We start from the raw sequence: 10,138 nt of genomic DNA, 5'->3' as shown, positions 1-10,138 counted from the left end.
GTTTGAAAGGGAGCCAGTGCAGTGTTGACAGGACCGGGCTAATATGGTCATACTTCCTGGTTCTGGTAAAAACTCTTGCTGCTGCATTTTGGACTAGCTGTAGTTTGTTTACTAAGCGTACAGAACAACCACCACCAATAAAGCATTACAATAATCTAACCTTGAGGTCATAAATGCATGGATTAACATTTCTGCATTTGACTTTGAGAGCATAGGTTATAATTTAGATATATTTTTGAGATGGAAAAATGCAGTTTTACAAATGCTAGAAATGTGGCTTTCTAAGGAAAGATTGCGATCAAATAGCACACCTAGGTTCCTAACAGACGACGAAGAATTGACAGAGCAACCATCAATTCTTAGACAGTGTTCTACATGCAGAGTTTTTAGGTCCTATAATTAACACCTCTAGGTTTTTTTTTCAGAATTTAGCAGTAATAAATTACTCGTCATCCTGTTTTTTATATCGACTATGTATTCCATTAGTTTTTTTAATTGATGTGTTTCACTGGGCCACAAAGAAATATCGAGCTAAGTATCATCAGCATTACAGTGAAAGCTAACACCATGTTTCCTGATGATATCTCCCAAGGGTAACATATAAAGCGTGAAGAGTAGCGGCCCTAGTACTGAGCCTTGAGGTACTCCATACTGCACTTGTGATCGATATGATCTTCATTCACTGCTACGAATTGATGGCGGTCATATAAGTATGATTTAAACCATGCTAATGCACTTCCATTAATGCCAACAAAGTGTTCAAGTCTATGCAAAAGAATGTTGTGGTCAATTGTGTCAAATGCAGTAGTAAGATCAAGTAAAACTAATAGAGAGATAAAACCACGATCAGATGATAAGAGCAGGTCATTTGTAACTCTAAGAAGTCTCAGTACTATGATACGGTCTAAATCCTAACTGGAAATGCTCACATATACCATTTTTCTCTAAGAAGGAGGATTGTGAGGATTCCACCCTTTCTAGTATCTTGGACAGAAAAGGGAGATTCAAGATTGGTCTATAATTAACTAGTTCTTTGTGGTCAAGTTGTGTTTTTTTTATGAGAGGCTCAATAACAGCCAGTTTGAAGGTTTTGGGACATATCCTAATGACAATGAGGAATTAATAATAGTCAGAAGAGGATCTATGACTTCTGGAAGCACCTCTTTTAGGAGCTTAGATGGTATAGGATCTAACATACATGTTGTTGGTTTAGATGATTTAACAAGTTTATACAATTCTTCCTCTCCTATAGTAGAGAATGAATGGAACTGTTCCTCAGGGGGTCTATTATGCACTGTATGATGCGATACTGTAGCTGATTGGTTGCAATTTTATCTCTAATAGTATCGATTTTAAAAGTAAGGTAGTTCATAAAGTCATTACTGCTGTGATGCTGGGAAATGCCAACACATTTCCCTTTATTTTTCATTAATTTAGCCATTGTATTAAATAAATAACTGGGTTTATGTTTGTTTTCTTCTAGAACAGAAGAAAAGTAATCGATCTAGCAGTTTTTTATGCTTTTCTGTAGGATAGGTTTCTTTCCCGCCAAGCAATACGAAATACCTCTAGTTTTGTTTTCCTCCAGCTGCGCTCGATTTTTCAGGCTGCTCTCTTTAGGGTGTGAGTATGCTCATTATACCATGGTGTCATACTGGTTTCCTTAACCTTCCCTAAGCATAAAGGAGCAACTGTATTTAAAATGCTAGAAAAGAGAGAGTCCATAGTTTCTGTTACATCATCAAATTGTTCTGAGGTTTTGGATATGCTAAGGAATTTGGATACATCAGGAAGATAACTTAAAAAGCATGTATTAACACCCACACTTTTCCCGGTGAAAGGGTTCAACACCCGTACGTTTTCTGCAGTTTTTCTGCAGTTTTGCACAAACGCCTTACTACAGTCGCTCCTACGTTTCTCTGGCCGCTTTGTGTCTTTTTTTAGATTAATCGCTATTATTGGGATATTGTTCAACAGCTAGCTAAATTCAGTTATGTAACGTTATGTGGCATACAATGTGTAACCAGGGGGCAAGGAAGTCGACCGGAAGTTGAAGTCGACTGCGTGCTGCCATCTTGTAGCAGAACTTCACTTGCGTTAGCATTCCCATTGACTCCCATTCATTTTGGCGTCACTTTGACAGCGAATAACTTTACATCTGAGGCGTTTAAAGATTCCGTTTGTCCATTATTTATTTCTAAAGATACACGACAATGTATAAAGGGCTCCATTACCTTCTATGTTACATTATGGCCCCGTAGAAACAGTTTTTTGTAAAAAATAGGCTATCAATTGCGTCAGAACCACTCGACTCTCTGTCGCATTACCATACAGACAGGAGGAGAAGCTCGCAGGCAATTAACTTAATATGGCATACTGCCGTTACATTTTAAAATACTATACAAAATAATTAATCAGAATACTTACTCCTGGTCACTCACTCCTAAGAACTCCCTGCTCAAGCTCGCTGTCTCTGCAAGATTAACGATGGCAGTTTGCACGCACAGCTACTAGAAGATTTACATCTGTCAGACAGGTTGCTGACGTCGTCAAGCTTCGTTTGAGTCTGCGCGTCAGAAACGGAAGTGCTAAAAAACGCTAAAAATGGGCTTCAATTGTCTCAGTTGAGTTCCAATGGGGTCGCTGTGTCCATTTCTTTTACTGTCTATGTGTGTAACATAACTATGAAGAAGAAGGAATGGAATTGATGAGGGGGGGGGGGGGGGGGGACTGCCATTGTTAAGCAGTGTATTTATGGGTTTATTGCCACTGCAACTGATTTTGACATTTTGAGCATTGTTTGCTGATTAGCTGAATACTTTTGTGGATACTTACCTGATTGTAACGTTACCTGTTGAGGAGAAAAAAGTGAGATATGATGACATTGTTTGCATACCTGTTGAAGAACTATGAAAGAAAAGTGTATATTATTTTAATGTTTAAAACAGTAAATTGTTACATTATTTATACCACCAGAGAAAAGCTTTGTGTGGGCGTTTTTTTTCTCTCTCTCCCCTTTTCTGATTTTTTAAATGTAGGATTATTTTTTTCCCAGCCAAACGCTGCAAGCCGGAAATCCGGCACAGTGCCGGAGAACGTTAAGCCCTGAATTTTGTACCATTTTGCTCATTTCCAATCACTCCACCAGCCTCGCTCCTGTTCCCACGTCTCTCAGCCCCACCCCACTCATCGCAACCTGTTTAATGTATTGATTGGAACAGAAGAGCGGTGTTTTGACCCACGACTACGCTGCCTCACTGTCACCCAGTTGCCCTGCTGCAGGGGCTCTGTTGACGGAACCGAACAATGTACAGGAATCCCCTAGCTAGACGCATCCAAAGCCGTATCTAAAGCCCTGACATTCTTACTGTCCTCAATTAAAGTTTGGATGCGTGTCTCTAATTCTGAAATCTTCTCTGTCAGCCTAACTATTTCCCTGCATTTATCACAAGTGAATCCCTCATCTGCGACAGAGATAGATAAACTGTACATGTGACAAGAGGTGCAAATAACAATAGCAGGAGAAGCCATTACTCATTGTGCTTGATGAAATATTTTTACCACAGTTGTTTGATGAACTTGTGAAAAACTGGAGCCAGAGAGAGGAGAGGAGAAAAGAAAACAGCAATAGGTTCAAATGAAAACGCTAATGACAAGCTAACAAGTGCTAACGCTTTGCAGGTGTACTGCTCTCACGGATATAAAATAAAAGTGAACGATCAAAATTAATCTGATAAGATTGATCTATAATATCAGAAATATGGTGTGAATTAAGTTATATTTTTTCACAAAAAAAAAAAAAAAAAAAAAAAAAAAAAGAGTGACAGTAAGATAAAGATTCTAGAGAAAAATATAAAAACAGCTACACGGAGCTACGATTAGCAAGGCCAACAGGAAGTAGAGAAAACACTGTCCAACAGCGACTCCCGCAATCAGCTACCTGAACAATACTTCTGTTTTTTTATGTGTACTGTATAAAATGTCACATATAAAAATTACATAATTGAGTAAAGAAAGAGTATTACCAGTTCAGTTGTCAATAACATTGTTATTCCACATTGTGGGATACACTTTGTGTGCTGTTTCTTAGGATACGTAGGGTGACCACACATCCTGGATATATGGTTTGTCCTAGATTGCTGCACATCTTTGTTAAATACATCATCAAAGCTCCATCAAGGTATACATACAGAACATATGGCATGATGCAGAAATGACATACAGTTTAGTAGTGCTCTATTTAGTTTTTCCTTGCAAATAATTTTCCCTACTACTAAAAACACTTATAATTTTAAAAGCAAAAGATAGGGGGAGCTCACGATATTGTAAACTATTGCAACATTGAACAGAAAACTAATATAGAATATTGGGCAGCAGTCTCCCATATTTCTACATTCTTGTCTACAGCAGCCAATCTGGTCAAATTTAAAGCTGATGCTTTGTGAATTAAGCTTTTTAGTCCAAGGAAATGTTTAGATTTCTCACTAAGGTTGCTAAATGCAAAAAGACCAAATGTAAACACAAAATTAACTAAAAAGAGTTTCATGCTAGTATTGATCTCTAATCCTTAATGAGTGATAATGCAGTGTACTTCAGTGCAATAAGCACACCTACTGTAAATAGTTAAGTCATCATTATATAGCGCCTTTTACAATAAAGATTGTGTCAGTATTAAACAGGAAAATAGAGTGTTGAAGGAACCACAACTCCATCGTTCTCCTCTGGCCAGATTAAACCAGCAGTTTGTTTCCAGGCTTCAACAAAGTCAGATTGTTCAGAAGACTCATCTGGTTCCTGTGGTTTTGTGCCAATGGACATCTAGGGCAAAAATATCCTTCCTGGGGATCTGTCTCTGGTGGTCATCAAGTTGTCATGGTCTTCACTGACTTTCAGGATTGTCCTGGTTGTCTCTAGGTGCTGATCCATCATCTGAACTGAATAAGGACTGGATCCGGGTGACTGCAGTGACCATCTGATCTGGATCCAGACTGTATCGGGTGGCTAAGGTGACCATGGAACAAGAATTAAACTAATATTAGCATAGATGTGAGGGAGGGAGCGGAGGAGCAGGGAACTGCCGTCCGCCTGAATGGGGAGGAGCAGGGAACGGGGGACTCCTGCCGGCTGCCCAAAACCAGAGGAGCCGTAGCCATCCACCGGGCGGCGGAGGAGTGTCGTGCCGTCCGCCGAGGGCCGTCCAGTGCCACCGCCAGGCACCGCGGAGGAGATCACCCAGTTGGTGGAGGGCCGAGCAGCAGTGCGTCTGGGTACCTGATTTTTTTTTCTTCCTCTCTCCCCTCTCTCGTCTATGTCGCTCCTCCTTCCATCTCCTTTTCTCTCGCCTCTTCTGTCCTACCCCCAGGTTCCCGCAGGTCCCCGTGAGCGGGAGTTTAATCAGAGTTATCAGAGTTTAAATGGTCAGTTGCTTTTAATATTCTAGGTATTATCAAATGGCCAGGGTTTTGAGAATGCAGTGGACATGGGAGGACTATAATGCGATAAGAGGTCACTCAAGTGATAATGAGCCAAACCAATCAGGGCTTTATAATTGATTAGCAAGATTTTTAAAATATATACAATGTTTAATGGGAAATAGTGCAGTGTTGATAGAAACCTGGCAAATATGGTCAAACTTACTGGCTCAAGTAAGAACTCTAGCTGCTGCATTCTGTAGTACCTCCAGGGAAGATTAGGATTCTAAGTTCCAGTTCAGGTTGCCATGGTGGATCAGGGGACTTGTGAGGCCATGGCGGATCCTCCATGCCCTTAGCCAGCTCAGCCACAGTCATGTGGCTGCCCCTCCCCTAAAAAAAAAATTATTGGGGAAAACTTGGTATCTTGATGGGCACTCTGGGGTTGAAGCCAACACCGGTGCTGGATCCGACACTGGGGCAAGCTCTGGGGCTGACTGGAGATCTGGAGCCCTTCCTGGGTGTAACTCGGGATCTGGAGGCCTCCCTGGGCTTAATAGGGAACAGGAGCCCATCCTGGGCTTGATTCTGGAACGGGAGCCCCTCCTGGGATGAACTGGGAATCGTGAACCCTCTGTGGGCTACAATCAAGAATGGGAGTCCTTCCTAGGCTAAATTGTGGATTGGGAGCCACTCCAGGGCTGAACTGGGGATTGGGAACTTTTGGATGACTGAACTTGGTAATTGCTGGTTGACTGGTTCGGGATCAGAGACTCTCCAGAAATCGGATGATTGCCTCCTTCCAGGCAATCATCCGCTGGTGTCTGGGAGCTCCGCAGGATTATAGTAAATTATCCCAATCCAGAACAGTGCCACGAGGGTTCCCCCTATCGAGGGAGTTGGTGAGTGAGGTTATGCAGGTACTCAACACAGGGAACATTATTTAATCTTATGTCATAATAGGAAATACCTGAGAACAAATTAAGTAATTAATGACACACAGCTTGAAATCCAAATTAACTAAATGGGGAACACCTAGAACTAATAGAACTGAGTACACAAAAAGGAAACATGACCAAATAAGGAAAACCGGAACAAACATTTGGCAATAGGTTGTAATTTTGATGCATTTTTTGAGATTACAAATGCTAGAAATATGGCGTTCAATGTTAAGATTGCTATGAAATAGCACACCTAGGTTTCTGAAGAACTGAGAGAGCAGCCATCAAGTGTTAGACAGTATTTTAGGTTATTACATGCAGATGGCTTTGGTCCTATGATTAACACTTCTGTTTTTTCTTTTTTATTTCTTTTTAAGTAAAAAATGACTAATCCAGTTTTTTATGGCACCAAGCATTCCATTAGTTTTGCAAATTTGTATGCTTCGTCAGGCCACATAAACATATAGAGTTGTGTATCATCAGCATAAAAGTGAAAGTTAACACCATATTTTCTGATGATACTGTATCTCCCAAGGGTAACATGTAAAGAGTTAAAAGCAACAGTCCTAGTACTGAGCATTGAGGTACTCCATACTGCACTTGTGATCGGTGTGATACCTCATCATTCACTGCCATGAATTGATGACAGTAAGATATTTAAAATTTAAACCATGCCAATGCACTTCCAGTAATGCCAACATAACTTTCTAGTCATTTCAAAAGAATTTTGTGGTTAATAATGTTGAACACGGTGCCAGTAGCAGTTCCATTAGCACTAATAAAGAGATACAACCACGATTGGATGATAAGTAATTCGAAACTGTGATGAGAGGAGTCTCAGTACTATGATACAGTATAAATACTGACTGGAAATCCTTTTTCTCTAAGAAATACTACCATTTCTAATATCTTTGACAGAAAATGAGGCATATAATTAACAGTTTTTTAGGATCAAACACTGGGGGTCAAACAGTCAGTTTGAATGTTTTTCGGACATTTTATAATGACAAATTAATAATATTCAGAAGAGGATCTATGACTTCTGGAAGGACATCTTTTAGTAGCTTAGATGGTATAGGGTCTATATAGTTAAAGCTATGCACATAGTTTGATGTTAATTGTTTTATGATTGTTTTGCAGAAGACTTATATTACACAGACACCAACATAATGGGTTCCACAGGGTGAATCTGTACAACTGGACTGCAGTTATACTAAGGGTGTAACCTATTTCTAGATGTATTGATTCCGATAACAACAACAAAAGTCAATTAAACTCATTGCGTTGGCATCAGTAAAACACAGTCCAGACTTTGGTGAATATTCTGATGATACATACTCAGCTGAAAAGACTGTAATTGTCTCTCACAGTGAAAAATCTGCAGCCCCATGACAATGGTGTATATTTATGTGCAGTAAGTGAACTCAGTGAATAAGGGCCAGTTTTACTAGACAGGACAAATTAGCTAGAGCACAATTACAAACAAGTGCCAATGGGAGGGGAAATATTGCGGGTGATTCACTAACAAGGCGCAAATTAAAGAACACAGATGCAACATCTCATTTACATACAAACTAATCCAATATACCATGCACAACACAAATTAGCATAGTTGCAAATAAATTGTAAAGAAATAAAGAAGCCACAACACGTTGAAAAGAAAAAAATGTTGGTTTGCTAGAAGCTTTGATAGACCTGTTATTGCATGACCCCTCATTGAGAGTTTCAAGTCTTTTATTTTCTGAAGCAAATTTAAAAAATAATATTTCTTGACAAAATATATGTTTGTTGTTTCTGGCATTCAAAATAAATTGATATGTGTGGAAAAATCCTCTCCCCTCTACCACGTACTTTCTGTTCTCTGTGGTGCCTCCTCCTATCAACAATAATTTCTGCAATTTCAAGCGCAAAATTGTTTAAAATAAGCACAGTCGAACGTCATAATGATGTCACATCCTGTGCTTCTCCATTAAAACCTTGACAGTTTGTGCACTTATGCCATGTCAGATCTAGCCAAAGGACTAACATGATTATACTAATAATCATCAAGCTGACAATTCTGCAGCATATTTCAGGTTAAGATTTAAGTTCATACTGTACATTATTGTTTTGGGCTTGAATGTAACTAATGAACAAATCTAACTTATTTTATTTATTTATTTTTAGCAGAATCCAGTGATGTTACACAAACATCAAGACTATTGGTTGAACAGGGTGAATCCGCAGTAATGAACTGCAGTCATACTAAGGGTGCAGACTATTGGTATATGTATTGGTTTCGACAACGGCAGGGAGAAACCATGAGACTCATTGTTTATATAATGAAAAACGTGAAGCCAGACTTCGGTGAATTTTCTGGAGAAAAATACTCAGCTGAAAAGACTGTAGCTGAGAATGGATCTTTCACAGTGAAGAAGCTGCAGCCTGAGGACAGTGGTGTGTATTTCTGTGCAGTGAGTAAACACAGTGACACAGACTGACTGTGCTGCTGTACAAAAACCTAAAAACATAAACACAGAACAGGTGCTATGACAGGTGTTAATAAAGATTAAGAAATTTTGTTGAAATGATGTTCACATTTTTTTTGACAACTCCAATATTGCAATTCCTAATCTTATTTTCAAGAATAATCTGGTAGTGACTCTTTCCGCAAATTCCATGGCGACAGCTATGTTTATAAACGAGTCACTGAATCATTTACTTAACTGATTTGTTCAAAAGCACTGAATCATTCAGGAACAAAATACTCATCATAATAAACATTTTATTATCACTTTATTAATATTAGAAAAGCAATATCACTTTCACAGGGGTGCATTATGGCCATATTTTAGCACTACTGTAATCAATATCACACAATCCAGCTACTGTAATTCCTTATCTGCGGGACTCAGTGGAGGTAGCATGACTGCACAAACAGTTTAATAATCAGAATTAATATTAAGTGACTTAAATGTAATACACAATATCTGTTTTTGTTTCACTGATAGAAACAATTTCAAAAAAGCATTTACAAAAAGCTGTTGCAGCACTGAACAACACAGTAGACTAGGGTTGAGCTACAATAGTAAATTTAATCCAGCAGATGGTGATAAAGGCTAACATTTCTAGTATATTACAGGAGAAGTGTCTCCCATACTGTGTGACTGTACGACTGTGATCTTTCATCAGACAGAGTCAAGTGAAAGTAACCTCGTGGACCATTTATGTGTACATACAGCTACTGTAGGTTTGGCTTTTGGTGTCAAAATTCTCTTTAAATTCTAAATATATATATTCAGCTGTTCCTGATCAAGCCATTGACTAAATGAACACCAGGGTTATGTGACTCTGTAACTGGTGACCTACCATCAGCTATCATTATTAAAATATATTTTTTACATAAACATTTGGTTGGTTGGTTGGTTGGTGTACATGAAAAGAGTAATATGATGTCAACTTAATATTACACGATGTCATAGTGATATCACATCCTGTGCTCCATCATTAAAGTTTTCATGGTTTGCTTCTGCATTTATCTAGTCTAGCCAGATAACTAACATGTTTATACTAATAATCATCACACTGATAATTCTGCAACATATTTCAGGTAAGATATCAGTTGGTTATGTATATTATTGTTTTGGACGTAACTGCAAAAAATATGTAACTAATATTATTCTCTTGCAGAATCCAGTGATGTTACACAGACAGGAACATTATGGGTTTCACAGGGTGAATCTGCAAGAATGGAGTGCAGTCATACTAAAGGTGGATTATTTTTGTATATGTATGGGTTTCAACAGC

The sequence above is a fragment of the Carassius gibelio genome, chromosome B17 (assembly GCF_023724105.1).
Source record: "Carassius gibelio isolate Cgi1373 ecotype wild population from Czech Republic chromosome B17, carGib1.2-hapl.c, whole genome shotgun sequence".
Classification (NCBI taxonomy): domain Eukaryota; kingdom Metazoa; phylum Chordata; class Actinopteri; order Cypriniformes; family Cyprinidae; genus Carassius; species Carassius gibelio.
Note: the sequence above shows the minus strand (reverse complement) of the source record.